This window comes from Scomber scombrus, chromosome 21, assembly GCF_963691925.1.
Source record: "Scomber scombrus chromosome 21, fScoSco1.1, whole genome shotgun sequence".
NCBI lineage: Eukaryota > Metazoa > Chordata > Actinopteri > Scombriformes > Scombridae > Scomber > Scomber scombrus.
The window spans coordinates 12,597,945-12,614,443 of record NC_084990.1 but is presented as its reverse complement, the minus strand read 5'-3'; the positions used below and the strand labels follow the sequence as shown (position 1 = coordinate 12,614,443).

At 37.2% G+C, this 16,499-nt stretch overlaps 1 long non-coding RNA gene across 1 annotated transcript; it reads left to right on the top strand.

The window, feature by feature from the left end:
• Nucleotides 1–5,059: 5,059 nt before the first annotated feature.
• On the top strand, nucleotides 5,060–5,412 carry LOC134003915 (uncharacterized). The gene is made up of 3 exons (XR_009927659.1): nucleotides 5,060–5,103; nucleotides 5,199–5,258; nucleotides 5,344–5,412. It is a non-coding gene; the product is annotated as an uncharacterized LOC134003915 (long non-coding RNA).
• Nucleotides 5,413–16,499: the final 11,087 nt, after the last annotated feature.

The window sequence follows — 16,499 nt, the reverse complement described above, 5'->3', positions numbered from 1 at the left end:
TAAAATATTTGCAAAAATGTGAGAGGTGTACTCACTTTTGTGAGATACTGTACTTCCTCATTCATTAAGAGAAGTGGATGTTATCAGGTTGGATTAAATTAGTCACAACTGGCTGAAATGAAGGCATCAAAATGTTCGTAAAGATTTCTCACTACGACACAATCCCTAATCCTCAAAGAAACAAAGCTTATGGTAGAGCTTCAAAGGTTTGAGGAGAGGGACAATACACCACAGAAACTGTGTATTTAGTCATATGTTGGTAAAGCAGTGAGTGTTTGACACCTGACTGCTGTTAAAACAGACTGGAAACCTGATGATGATGAACCTGTCCTTAAAACTTTGCCTTTGAGTCCTGTTCTTTATTATAAAAAAAACAGCAGGATTATGTTATATTGTTAATAAACTATTGGTTGTCAGGATCGCTGTTTTCCACTAATCATCTTCAAATCTCCATATGCATTGTTTTTTTCTGATCTAGGAGGAAATCCAGCAGTTGGACCCAGTGGAAATGGGGCTAAATCTAATGGTAGATGTCACATTTTACAGTTTGCCTCCATTGTAGAAATAACTCTAATGCGACTTAACGATTGATTGCTATAATATAATAACAATGTTGCAGGATATGGTGTTAAAGCCGGCCCAACCAATGGACAACAAATGAAAGGCAATGGTATGACACATTTTCTCACTGAGGACAGATACATACTCTATCACGCACATAACAAAACCATTTAGTTTAAAATGTCTTTCGTTGCAGGCTACAGTGCTCAAGCTGGTGCATACGGTGGACAAGGAACTAAAGGCAATGGTATTTCAGATGTGATGTTATATTTGGGGTTGATATGCATATGTATTCAATTTAATCATATAATAATTTCTATGCTATATAAGCATCAAAGTATACATTTAACCTCTAGGTTATGGAGCTCCTGCTGCTGTGGCACCCAATGGAAACAAAGGACATTTGAATGGCAAGTTATTATTTTTTTTACTAGTTTCTCTACATTTTGGTCTTCTAGGGGAAAACAGCCAAACGCACAGGAAAATAAGAGTTAGTACTGAAGTAGAATCCTGCATGTCAAATGTATAGTTTTTTATGTAAAGCACAGAATGGATACAGTGCATACCCAACAAAAGGAGTAGGTCAGTGATTACAGGATGTCAACTTAAAAATAAATTTGCGTGACTGGGTGACATGATTTTCAATCATTTTCCTGATGTTTGCACTCAGGTAATGGGCCAGCAGCTGGTGTTCCAAGTGCAAATGGAGGAAAATCTGATGGTAAATCTCTTTCCATGCTATCTAGAACAAATTTAGAGCTTAACCTCTTTACATACAACATTTCTTACCATATACAATCTATTTAAGGCTTTGGTGCACCTGCTGGTGGGACAAAGGGAGTAGGGATGAAAGGTAAATTCACCTCATATCTTTGTTCATGATATTTAAACAAATCCTGTAGCTTATCTGATTAATATGAGAAATATGTAAAGATATATATTTTTTTATTTGTATTAAATAAATATATATATATATATATACACATTTTATTTTTTTTAAATCGTTTTTCCATTTTGTCATTTAAGGCTATGGAGCAGCTGCAGGTGTGACTAATGGACAAGGTGGGAAACCACAAGGTAGGTATTCCAAATCTGGACCATTGACAGCTAAAACACTTTCAGTATTTATTCTATCAGCAGTTTTAGGTTAGAACATTGTTCTCAAGTGAGAGAGAAGGATGAACATAGCCCACAATATTCCCTTTTTTTTTTTTTTTTTTTTTTTACAGCTTACATTCAGAATGGTTTTGAGTTGACATGATGATGGTCCTGAAAACTTCATACAACAGATGACAGCAAAAGCAAGAGTTTCAGTCTCTGTTCTTCCACTAAACTGATGCTCAGCAAATAGTCTTAAAAATGGGATGTTAAAAGTTAGTTACTTCCTCGTTCATTAAGAGAAGTGGATGTTATCAGGTTGGATTAAATTAGTCACAACTGGCTGAAATGAAGGCATCAAAATGTTCGTAAAGATTTCTCACTACGACGCAATCCCTAATCCTCAAAGAAACAAAGCTTATGATAGAGCTTCAAAGGTTTGAGGAGAGGGACAATACACCACAGAAACTGTGTATTTAGTCATATGTTGGAAAAGCAGTGAGTGTTTGGGATATAGTATGCACACACATACAGACAGACACCAGAAATGCGCTATTTCTGAATTTCTTTGGACACCTGACTGCTGTTAAAACAGACTTGGAAAAATGATGAACCTGTCCTTAAAACTTTGCCTTTCAGTCCTGCACTTTATTATAAAAAAAACAGCAGGATTATGTTATATTGTTAATAAACTATTGGTTGTCAGGATCGCTGTTTTCCACTAATCATCTTCAAATCTCCATATGCATTGTTTTTTTCTGATCTAGGAGGAAATCCAGCAGTTGGACCCAGTGGAAATGGGGCTAAATCTAATGGTAGATGTCACATTTTACAGTTTGCCTCCATGGTAGAAATAACTCTAATGCGACTTGACGATTGATTGCTATAATATAATAACAATGTTGCAGGATATGGTGTTAAAGCCGGCCCAACCAATGGACAACAAATGAAAGGCAATGGTATGACACATTTTCTCACTGAGGACAGATACATACTCTATCACGCACATAACAAAACCATTTAGTTTAAAATGTCTTTCGTTGCAGGCTACAGTGCTCAAGCTGGTGCATACGGTGGACAAGGAACTAAAGGCAATGGTATTTCAGATGTGATGTTATATTTGGGATTGATATGCATATGTATTCAATTTAATCATATAATAATTTCTATGCTATATAAGCATCAAAGTATACATTTAACCTCTAGGTTATGGGGCTCCTGCTGCTGTGGCACCCAATGGAAACAAAGGACATTTGAATGGCAAGTTATTATTTTATTTACTAGTTTCTCTACATTTTGGTCTTCTAGGGGAAAAAGCCAAATGCACAGGAAAATAAGAGTTAGTACTGAAGTAGAATCCTGCATGTCAAATGTATAGTTTTTTATGTAAAGCACAGAATGGATACAGTGCATACCCAACAAAAGGAATATGTCAGTGATTACAGGATGTCAACTTAAAAATAAATTTGCTTGACTGGGTGACATGATTTTCAATCATTTTCTTGATGTTTGCACTCATGTAATGGGCCAGCAGCTGGTGTTCCAAGTGCAAATGGAGGAAAATCTAATGGTGAATCTCTTTCCATGCTATCTAGAACAAATTTAGAGCTTAAACTCTTTACATACAACATTTCTTACCATACACAATCTTTTTAAGGCTATGGTGCACCTGCTGGTGGGACAAAGGGAGTAGGGATGAAAGGTAAATTCACCTCATATCTTTTTTCATGATATTTGAACAAATCCTGTTGCTTATTTCTGTAAACTCAGAGCTGATTAATATGAGAAATATGCAAATATTTTGTCATTTAAGGCTATGGAGTTAATACTGATGTAGAATCTTCCATGTCAAATGTATAGTTTTTTTATGTAAAGCTCTTTGAATTGCCTTGTTTTTTAAATGTGCTATACAGATAAACCTGCCTTGCCTTGCCTTACATTAAAGTTTGCGGTACAATGGATCTGTTTGAGGTTTTATAGTACTGCTGCAATCTCAAACAGCAAAGCTAATGAGTCTCTTGTTCGATTCTTTTTTCGGCTTTTAGGTTATGGTGCAGCAGCTGGCGGGAATGGAGCTAAACCCAATGGTGAGTGAAAACTAATAATGCTCTTTGTTCAATAACAAATGTTAGGGTTAGGCTGGGCTGCAATCAACAACTATTTTTCATTACAGATTATAGATTTTTTTTTTCTGATTTATAGATGAATCACTACAAAAATGTAAATTAACAAAATGTAAAAAAAAAAAAAAAAAAATAACAATTTTAGATGCAGAAAAAAAAGTAATTTAACGACAATTTCTGAAGCTGTAAGAAAATTGTTGATTTTGTTTCAGTTCAATTTGTTATCAGGGGTGTCTGTGGCTCAGGAGGTAGAGCGGTCATCCTCCAATTGGAAAATTGGTGGTTCGATTCCCATCCACATGTCAATGTGTCCTTGGGCAAGACACTTAACCCCAAATTGCTCCCGTTGCTGCGCCAACGGTGTATGACTTCCTCTCCTGATGTGCAGGTTGGCCCCTGCCATCAGTGTATGAATGGGTGAATGAGATGTAATGTAAAGTGCTTTGAGTGGTCGTGAACGGCACTATATAAGTACAGTCCATTTACCATTTATACCAACGTTTTGTATCTGTCTGCAGGTGGTGCACATAATGGATTTGCAACAAAAGGCAGTTCTTAAAGCATCTTTATTAAATCTTCATGTTTAGTGACTGGATGCTCATTATGCAGTCTAGCTGTGTGTGATGAAAATGTTCTCACATATTTACTGTAGGCTCATAATGGACTAAAGTCTCCTCAGTACAACAAACCCTCAGACCTTCACTGTCAAAATGCAACAAGTTACACTGACTAAATGTTGGCACACAGACATGTTCTTGGCTAAACTAATAGAGTAGTTTTCTATCACAGACATGCAATCAGTTTTCTCTGCTCAGATTCAAACACAGAGCAGAAACAACCAACCTCCCAGCTTTAATCACAGAGCTACTGTGAGTCTTGGGTGGATCAGTCATTCCCACTGTGTACTTGAAGCATTCAAATAAAATTGATAATGATATCCAAAACTATACTAAACTCTAAAGGGACTAACATTAAAAAAATATCAACAGATTCTCATGTATACGCAGGTTAAGGAAAAGTCTGCCAAATGAGCAACAAGGAGCTTAAAGTAATCATGTACATGTACATGTTGGTGCTGTAACAAGTACTACTTTATGTTAAATAAATGAAGTTTAATCCTTCTGTTTGCTAGGATATGGTGCTACACCTGGTGTACCAAATGGAAATGGGGCTAAAACCAACGGTAATGTCTGCAAATGCAAAACTTTTAATGTATTTAAAAGATTGTGTTACATATTTGAATGTAAGTAAAAATGTTTTATCTCTTCAGGTCAAAAGGCCACAGCAGGTCCTTCTGGTGGCAATGGGGCAAGGCCAAATGGTGAGAGATGTAAACTGGTCAAATAGGAATGGACGGCATGATACTTTTCTCAGTTCTATCGTTCTATAACTTGAATACGTCTCTGTATTTAACAGGCCAGGGTGGAGCTGGAAGTAAACCCATGAAAGGATATGGCCGACCACCTTATGGTGCAGGTATTAATGTTCTGCCACCTTGTTGTTTAGATCATAACATTCACTTCCACACAGCGTTGATTCATCTGTATTTCTTTGATAAAAGGTCCAGGTGTGGGGATGGGAGGCTCCAGAGGTCTGGGAGTACCTCAGCTTGCCAGGAACCAAGGGACGGGTGAGTGAAGGCCATTACACAGTATTGAAGTCACCACCTAAAACATCAGTAACAATGTCTCAATTTGTTCTTCCAGCATATGGCAGTAATGGTTACGGAGCTCAGCCAATGGGAGGTGAGTCATACACCAGTCCAGTCTTTACTGAATACTATGATGAATAAAATATAAATTGTATTTTTAATATATGTGTATACTGTATTTACAAGGCTACAATGGCGGTTATGGCCATGCAGGCTTTGGTCTGGGACCTCGGTTTGGAAACGGAGGAATGAAGGGACCGAAGCAAGGTGAGAATATCCTCACTTTTTTGTCATACAGTTAGGTCCATAAATATTTGGACAGTGACACAGTTTTTGGCTCTGTACACCATCACAGTGGATTTGAAATGAAACAATCAAGATGAGATTAAGGGCAGACTTTCAGCTTTAATTCAGGGGGTTGGACAAAAATATGGTTTAAAAATGTTAGGAATTGTAAGCATTTTTATATACAGTCCACTTATGTCAGGGGCTCAAAAGTAATTGGACAAACTAAATAATCTTTTTTTTTTAAAGTTATTTTTTAAAACCTTGTTGAGAATCCTTTGCAAGCAATGACTGCCTGAGGTCTGGAAGCCATGAACATCACCAAATGCTGGGTTTCCTTCTTTGTGATGCTTATCCAGGCCTTTACTGCAGCTGTTCTCAGCTGTTGTATGTTTGTGGGTCTCTCTGCCGTAAATTTTGTCTGCAGCAAGTGAAATGCATGCTTGATGGGGTTGAGATCAGGTGATTGACTCGTCCATTGCCGGATATCCCACTTCTTTGCTTTAAGAAACTCCTGGGTTGCCTTCACAATATGTTTTGGGTCATTTTCCATCTATACTGTGAAGCGTGGTTTTCTGAATTTGGGTGAATCTGAGCATACAGTATATCCCCATAACACCTCAGAATTCATGCGGCTGCTTCCGTCCTCTGTCACATCATCAATAAACACTAGTGACCTATTGCCATCAGAAGCCATGCATGCCCAACCATTACACTGCCTTCAACTGTTTTTTCGCAGATGATGTGGTATGCTTTGTATCGTGACTGAGCCATTCCAAGCTTTGTCCAAACTTTTCCTTCCCATCATTCTGGTACAAGTTGATCAGAGTTACATCTATCCAAAGAATGCTGTTCCTGAGATTTGCTGCTTTTTAGATGTTTTTTGGCAAATCTAATCTGGCCTTTCTATTCTTAAGGTTTATGAATGCTTTGCAACTTCAGGTGAACCCTCTGTATTTGCTCTCATGAGGTCTTCTCTTTATGGTAGACTTAGATAATTATATGCCTACCTCCTGGAGAGTGTTCTTCACTTGGCTGGATGTTGTGAAGGGTCTTTTTTTAACTAGGGAAAGGATCCTGCAATCATCCACCACTGCTGTCTTCCATGGACATCCAGGCCTTTTTGTGTTACTGAGTTCACCAGTGCATTTTTCCCCCTCAGAATATACCAGACTGTTGATTTGGACACTCCTAATGTTCTTGAGAATCTGTCTGACAGAATTTTTGTGTTTTTTGCAGCCTAAGGATGGCCTGTTTCACTTGCATTGAGAGCTCTTTTGATTGTATGTTGTAGCTTCACAGGAAATCAATCAATCTTTATTTGTATAGCGCCAAATCACAACAAAGTCATCTCAAGGCACTTTACACATAGAGCAGGTTCTAAACCGTACTCTTCAGGTTTTAATTTTAAAGAGACCCAACATTCCCACATGAGCAAGCACTTAGCGACAGTGGCAACAAAAAACTCCCTTTTAACAGGAAGAAACCTCAGGCAGAACCAGGCTCAAAGTGGGCGGCCATCTGCCTCGATCGGTTGGGGTAGAGAGGAGAGAGAGGAAGAATAGGAGAGAGAAGCACATTGAAAATCAACATTGAAGCTAGTAGGAACAACTTCCAAATGCAAAGACCACACCTGGAATCAATTCCAGACCTTTTGGCTGCTTAATTAATGAATAACAGAGGAATTGTCCACACCTGTCCATGAAAAAGCTTTTAAATCAGTTGACCAATTATTTATGGTTCTTCAAAAAGAGGGTGGTACATATTAAAGAGCTGTTATTCCTAAACCCTTGCGAATACCATCAATTAAAACTGAGAGTCTGCACTTTAAACCCATATTAATTATATAGCTGTAAATTGAATGTTTTTGTAAACAGGTAAAATAACAAAACTTGTGTGAGTGTCCAAATATTTATTACCTTTATTTATACCTAACTGTATATTTACAATTCTGGTGATCTTAATTTTTTTAGATTACATGTTAAACAATTACAATCCTCTGAACTCAAAACATATGATTACAACTTCAGGCTACAGTACTGTGGCTGGTGTGCCCAATGGACAAGGTGCAAAACCCAATGGTAAATCTCTAGATATTGTCCAATGCTATGTATCACATCAAATAAAAACAATTGTCATACCTCTTTTAATCAATATGTTTTCAAATGTAAAGGTTATGCTGGAGCCAGAGTACCTAATGGGAATGGAGCAATGCCAAATGGTGGGTCAACATTCATTATATCCATTATTCTTAATCATATTACATGTCTAGTATGAGGTTAATTACTCTTGCTATTTTTGATACTGTTTAGGTTATGGATACCCCAACGGTGGAGCTACCAGGCAAGCAAAACCAGGTAAGTGTGTGGCCACATTTCTGGAAAAACATACAGAATTAGCTTCCTAGCACTTTGCCAGTTAAGGTCATTACTTTTGAAAATTATTTATAGCAGTTACCACGCTTTGAATCAGGAGGGAATGTGAGATGGAAAAATATAAACAAAAAAATGTCATTAAATAACTTATGTTGCATGCTTGCCTGGAAATGTTAGAAAATGACTGTTGGATTTAAGTATTTGTATTAATGTGTTAACAGAATTGTATTGTATATTTAGTCAATTTTAGACTGTAAACTACTTCTCTAACTATCAGTGGATCTGTTTATGTGAAGCACAGAATAAAGTGTTGCCATAAATTCTGATTTCTCTGTACTCTAATTTAATATTTTTAGGGTATGGCGGTATTCCAAATGGATATGGTGCCAAACCCAATGGTAAGACTGTCACTTAAAAAAAAAAATCTATTTGTAATTCAAAATGCTGTTTTCTTTTGATGACATCTCCATCAGATTATAAAACAGTTTTTCTTCCATGAATACTTCACAGGATATGGAGGCAACAGAGGAGGTACTATGAAACCCCAACCAGGTACAACTTTTACTGTGAAAACATGTCACAAAATCCATTTTTACAAACAATGAAACATTCACATATTAAAATGAAACTTTTTGTCATGATGTATTTGTAATCTGAAGGTTATGGAAATGGGGCTGTTTCCAATGGATATGGAGCTAAACCCAATGGTAAATCAATATTTAGTGTTATCTATAGTGCTGCAAATGTTTCTCATACACAAGAATGTCTGTGTGTGATGGTGCATTCATGTGCTTGTTATGTTTGACCCGAGGTTATGGAGCTGGAGCCGGAGCTCCCAACGGATATGCAGCCAAACCCAATGGTGACATCCTGTTAATATGCACTTTACACAGTAAAACATAGTTTAATACCATTACTACCATCTTCACTTATTTCTTTATATGTTTTCTCATAAGGTCATGGAGTTAAAAGTGGAGCTGCACCTGCTGGATATGGAAGTAAACCGAATGGTACGCTCCAGCTACTCAATGTCAAATTTATTTCTAATATTTAAGAAGAGGGATTCATGAGTTAGCTCTGAATCTCATTTTTCAATGAGATCTCATTTTTCAATGAGATTCAGTTGATCTTGTGAGGTTTTTTTGGTTTTTGTTTTGTTTTTTGTGATGTCTCAGTATAATCACATTGCAAAATTTATAAACTATCGTTTGCAGGATACGGAGGGCCAAGCACAGGTTCACAACCTCAAACTACCAAAGGAGTTGGAGCAGTTTCACCCGGTCAAGGTGCGAAAACATTCGGCACTGGTGAGAGTTCTTTCATTCATTCAGTGTTTGTGGTATACAAAGTGGACCAAAGTGAGTTGAAAAACTCTCTACAATGTGCAAAAACCAAAGTTACTGAATATTTTTTTAATCAGTTTCCTTTTTTTGTATTAATCAGACATTCTGCAGTGATTGTGTGATTTTGAGTCAGTTAGAAAATGTATTTCACAGGCTATGGCGGCCCTGCTGGTGTACCAAATGGACAGTTGGCTAAAGCAGCCAATACTGGTAAATACTTGTTTGTCCTGACCTAAATGATTGTACTGAAACATTTGTTCTTTGGTAAATGAATGTACATATGATGATTTAATGATTTTTGAGGATGTTTTTGCTTCTGAATGCACATTTTGTGTTATATGTTTGATTGTATGTTGTTGTTTTTAAAAAAAAATCTGGTTTCATATATTAATTGATGTCCTGAGTGGTTCTCCATTAAAAGATGACCTCATATCTCTATTTGGTTCTCAGGTTACGGCATGGTGCCAAATGGGAAGGGCACAAAGGGTGCAAGTGTCCCCAATGGAAAGGGCCTTAAAGGTGAAGTTCCTGCTCCTGAGCAGCCGAGTGCAGCACCAGTGGAGGATGTTGTACCTCAACAAGCAATTACTCCAGGACTAGTACCTGCTTCCCCAGAGCCAACCAGTGGTATCCTCGTTATGGTAACACAAGAGAAATATCAAAAACTGCCTTCACCTGTGCCACAAGGAAAAAGCTACAAACCAGCGCCAATAATCCCTCAAGCTACACCAGAACCGTTACCAGTGTTACCTCAAGGCCAAGACCCAACACCTGCACCTGAACCTGCACCTGAAGCCACACCTGAACCAGCATTCATCAATCCAAAGGGCAAGAGTCTGAAGGCAGTCACATCTGGACCTGCACCACTGGTTCCCCAGAGTAACCAAGCACCAGAGCCGGAAGCAGTCTTCCCTGAAGGCAAGTACCCTAAATTAGAACCCTAAACCTGAGCTTTTTTAGAGGGAAAAAAAACCAGAACAAACCAGTGGTTACACGTTTAGCGTATACTAACAGCTATTAAAAGTATCTGTGGAGCTTTGATTTCATCTTGTTACTGGAAGGCATCCCATCAAAATCAAATAATTTTTAAATCATCTGTGGATTGAAATGCCTCTCAAGTGATTGCCTTCATATAGAAACATTATTGGCTTTGTTAGATAAAGTCATGTACTGTATTTAGTGTATATTTAACAGAGAAATATCTGTGAGTGCACCATAGTAACTATAATGGTATTTAATATAAGTAAATCAATAAATATGTAGTAAGTCCAAACTACAATGAAATCTTTGTTTCCAGAGGTGCAATTAATTATTGTCTTCACTACAGGTGTAAACTCTATTTTTCCAGCTTTGTATTCCCATGTATATTAGCATGTTCCTAGTAATTTGTGTTTAATCTAATAACAAACAAGGTGAGTACAAATCCATTCAGGGCAGTGTAGTTTTGCTGTTTAAACAAATTGTGATTGTTATTTTTAAGTTTGGAATTTTGATGGATTTTGTAGTTCTCTGTGTCTTAAAGAGTTAGATATCAACACTTTACGACATCTGAAGTCATTTGAATTTGTTTATTTATTTTAGGCAGAATTGTAAAGTGTAAAAAAAAGTCTAATGGGTGTGTAGAAATTTTGGCAGTAATATTCACCTTTGATATCCACTTATTGAGTAACCAGTATTGATAGACTTTGTATTGAGCCTGCATTGCTACGCATGTTTTGGAAGAATGAATTGTCTTCTGTATGCTCAGGTTTGTGAGGACACTGTTACCACAGTGTCCTCACAAACCTGAGGCAGTGTTGGTACAAGCTGCTGCCGATGACTGTTCAGTGGCAGTTTTTGGTCATTTGCATTGTGACTAAAACTGTCATCAACAGCATATAGCTTTGTCTGTTTCCAGTACAAGAATGTGAAGTAGCCTCTCAATGAATACAAGTCAATATGTCAATTTACTGTTTCTTAATATGTTGCTTTTGAATATGCACTTTGTGGTTTCACTGTAGATGCATACTGTAAATGCACTTAAACTAAATTATTGAGTGAGAACAAAGATATTTGATTTGAAGGCTTTTAATGTTGTTTTACATGGGGATATTAGCAGTAATGATTTAGCAAAATAAATATAAATATACTATAATGTATGGCGTCTAGGTTATGTGACAGGAAGTGCTATGCCTGAGCAAAAAGGGGCAGAGACCGACGTTCCTTTGGGGGAAGGTGGCAACAGTGAAGATGATGCTGCACCTGAAAACACCAAATCCCTGAAAACCAAAGTTGTTCCTGAAACAGTGGCTGGTAAAAGTACTGGGAGCCTCATCCCTGAAGAAACACTGAATGTGGGTGTACCTGAGATTGCACCTGAGGAAGCGAACATCAGGAGTCAGCCTGAGGCAGGACTCTGGGTCAAAGGTCTTCCTACAGGGCAAAGTGGGGAAACTGGTAAACTAAAACTTGAATTGAGCATGTGTGTTACTAGTGTCTTGCATATGTAGATGTTTACTGACTCCTGTGTTTGTCCAAAGTCTGTTGATGATGATCACTCTAAGTGTCTCAAGGTTAGTCACCCTGCAAGATTTGTGTTGTTTTAATGGCTAGGATTCAGTCTAAACGGCACTCTAAGGGCCCTTTCATACCTACCTCATTTAGTCTGGATTTTGGATTTTTCAGTTTAATCTGGATCAAAATTACAGGTGTTAAACCTTCTCTGGACCACGGTCTGACTAAGGTTTAGCTATTAGGTTCAGACAAAAAAAAGGTGCTCTCAATCTGGATCAAACGGAACCGTGGTTTCTAGTATGACAACATTTTTTTGATGGTTCAGAATTTAATTTGTTTTTAAATATAACAAAATTCACCTGTCCATTAATTTTTCTCCATTAAATCAAACAACAATAAGGCTACCTGCTGAATTGACAACACACCAATGTCAGACGCACATAGGCAAACCAAACAATGGCAAGTTAGGGCATACATCCCATGTAGGTGATGATGAGGATGATGAAGGAAGTAGTTATGTGATGTAAAGTTCTTTAGTGCGCTTGGATAGTTGCAATGCGAAACCAAAATTAACTAGATCAAATGTAGAAAATGTAACAAAACATGAACCTTTGATTTGGAATTTAAGGTGTGAAAAGGCCCTGAATATGAATATTTACAGTATATCCAGAACCATATGGGTGATTTTTTTTTTTTTTAAACTGCAAGTATAATGTAATGTACAGATAGAGAAATGCCAAGTATTAACTTAACAGTGAATCCTAGCTATTGCTCATGGTTGTAACTGTTTTGTATTGTCTTGTATTTCTATGTCGCATGCAATCTTCAAAGTCGGCTCATCAAATTTCGAATAGTGTATGTGTTTATCTCTAATGTTTTACTGTTGAAACTTTACCCAAACATGTCATATGTAAATAATCATGTGTCACTGTTAAAACAATAGTTTGGCATTTTTGTAAAAACGAAAAATACAATGAGAAGATTGATACTGCTCTTGTAACTCTTGTAAACTCCAATTTGTCATTCCTCTCATCTGACTCTTGGCAAGAAAGCGAACAAGTTTATTTCTCAAAATGTCCAAACTATACCTTTAACATTTAGAGCAAGTTCAGAATTAACTTATTTACATCACTGTATGTTTATTAGTAGACTGAAAGTGTGAAGTGTGTCACTTTTATGTGTGCTCCTTGTAATTTTTTAAAACATTTTGTTTAATTCTGTACATGTACATTTTAATTGTAACACACTGGTTGCCATTGTTGATTAATGATGCTGTAGTCATAACACTTAAAGACAAGATTGTAGAAAGATAATTTCCACCCACATGTATGCCCTGACCTGTCCGTCTGTCCATCCAACTTTCAGAGAATGGAGGAGGAGCTTCAAACTCCAAGGGACAGGGAGCTAAACCAGCGAAACCCGGTAAACATTTGTTCACTTTCTTTGGTTAATATGCTGTTTAGAGTTGACGTCCTGCGCCATTTTGAGACCTCTAGACAATATATTATTATTATTTATTCTTGTTTTTATGAACAAAATACGGCAGTGTTTTACAGTGTTACTTGATAGTAACATTTTAGCATCTTAACATACAAACACAATGTAAAACCTCGAGGTTTTGATAGTATGACTCATGTGAGCTTTCATTCAATAAACCAGAAGTCATTAGTGTTGTTTTAATCTTCCAAAAGATTTTGTTGGTTGTTTTGCTTTGACCAAACCAAAGATTACAGTAAAATTACTAAGTCTGCCAGTTTGGTGATTAATTGTGTGGTTATATGTACATATTTTTGTGCTTGTTTTGCCTTGAATTCTTGGATTATGTTTTATTGTATTAAATTGTGTATTAATATGTGTTTACATGGTTATTCTAGACTGTGGACCATCAGGAGTACCAAATGGACAATGGATGAAAATACCTAGACCTGGTAAACACATAAGTATTACTTTTATACTGGTATATTTTAATACTGGTGATACTGTATGTATGGCTTTTTACAACCATGTTAAGTTATAACCATAGTAGTCTTATAGTATTTACATATTAATGTATGTTACTTTTACCATGTGTACAATGTCTTTTAAGTGAACTAGTGAAATATTTTTAGGAGTTACATTGACTGTATGCCAAGATTAGCAGATATTTCAACTACAACTACTACATTTGCTTGGCTTTTTCTTTGAATATTAAACACAGAGTCAATTTATGCTGATGAACGATGATGTGTACACATTGTTTTCTCATTCTTGTTTAATTTAAGGTTATAATGCAGGTGCTGGAGCTTCAGCTGGCACAAAAACCAAAGGTACTTACACAAATTGACTCTGGCATAATAGAGTGTAGTTTTTCAGTCATATACTATTTTTGATATTCTTTCATATATTGTAGTTATTCTTCTCACTCTAACACAATACTTTATTTCACTCTCAGGTTATGGAGCAGGAGCTGGTGTTCCCAACAGATTTGGGGCTAAAACCAATGGTAAATCGACTTTATTCCTCACTTCTCAATATTCACCTGTATAAAATGTTCACAGTGGAGTATTTTGCTTAAAGCAATTGAAGCCTGCTGAAGGTATAATCAATATGTATATGTAGAAATGATTTATAATAGTGATAATGTGTCTTTGTTCAGGATATGGTACCGGTGCAGCAGGATATTCAAATGGAAGAGGCGCTAAAGCACCAGAACCAAGTAAGGAGTCTAAACAAATATTTAATTTTCAATTATCAAACATTTTGTAACAAATGCACACACAAAAAATAAAAAATGACACCCACTTCATGTTTTGTGTCTCAAAAACAACTTCAAAACATGCTATTCAGAGTCTAGATGAGGTCTTCTATTATAGTAGGTGGTGATCTTTTCTTTAGTCTTAACTGCACATTGTTCACTAGTCTATTCACATAAAAATTACAGATACTGCCCTAAATGGAGTTCAAATAAAAGAGATTACTGTTAAAGGAACAGTTTGACATTTTAGGAAATATACTTATTTGCTTTCTGGATTACAGTTGGATGCCAGATTGACACCACTCATGTGTCTGCAGCTGTTTAGCTTAACATAGCATGTGTGTATGTCAATAAAGTTTTGTTCATCCACAGGTCAAGGAGCAGGAGGCTATATTGTACCTGGACACAGCAACGGATATGGAGCTGGTAATATTAACTGTCAATATACACTGTTGTGGAGATTTCCTTAATTAAGGGTGAGAGAGAAAATCATGAGTCCAGTAAACGAATTTAGATCACAAACTAGTATTTTAATATATTTATATCTTGTACAAGATGAGTTCAGCACACAGCACACGTAAGGTACATAGAACAAAACTGAACTGAACTGAACTGTAAAGAAACAGAACCAAAGTTATAATATCTTTCGGGCTCATCCCACACCTCTCTGAGAATCAGCCCATTCTCCTGATACATAACAAGGCCTTCTTCTGATACATAACGAGGCCTTCTCGGTGGTGTCTTATCAGTGCCTTAGTGGGAGTCCGGTACACAGCACTTTCCCACACTATGAGAAAGATACACAAGCTAACAAAGCCTAACACAGTTTAACAGAATACTGAAATGCATATAGATATAATGAATATTATTTCTCCACTACACATCCCCCCTTGTTCATTTAGTGAACAAATCATAATACAATCAATATACGATAGTCAAACATTAAAGACATCAAACGCATCAATCTGTTTTGCAGTTTAAGATACATCATCATTAAAATGTCTTCCAACTTGCATGGAGAACTTCAGCTGCATAAACAGCCTGTGAAGTGTGTTTTTCTACTCGATGAGCATGTATGTGGATTGTGTATTTCACCGGAGCAACCTTAAACGGCGCTAGGCTCACATTTAAGGTTGTGTTGAGTCAACGCTGCCTGGTCTCAGTTGTGTGTCTGAACCAGTGTTCACAGGTACATCAGCCCTTTCCGGTGCTAATGGTACCTTTCTGCAGTGGCTGGCATGGATCCAGGTTGCCCTTTCAGCGACTTTGATGGCGGTGTGTGTCACAAGCAACACCTGGAACGGGCCAAGCCACCTAAGAGCGTGCCAAGACTTCCTTCGTAGGTCTTTGACCACCACGAAGTCACCTGGTCTCAGTTGGTGTAGAGGTCCTGTGGCAGGCTTGGGAAGAGCTGCTGCTACGGTGGTTCTGATTTTGGAAAGGTTAGAGGACAGGTTAACACAATATCTCAAAATAGCATGCTCACAAATGTCTGTGGATGGGAGTGGCTGCCTTGGAGGAGAGATTCCTACAGGAGGAACTGCAAACAGGATTTCAAAAGGACTGAGTCCTGTTCTCGTTCTTTTCCTCATTCTCATGTACATCAGTGCCAGTGGGAGAGCCTGTATCCAAGTTAATTTGGTTTCTGCACAAATCTTTGCCAATTTGTTTTTTAGTGTGCCATTTTCTCTTTCCACTGCGCCCCCACTAGCTGGGTGATAAGCACAGTGGTTTCTCAAATCTATAACAAGATAGTTACTTATTTGGTGGATTGCTTGGTTCACAAAATGTGATCCGTTATCGCTGGACAGTCTTTTCGGGATTCCCCATCTAGGG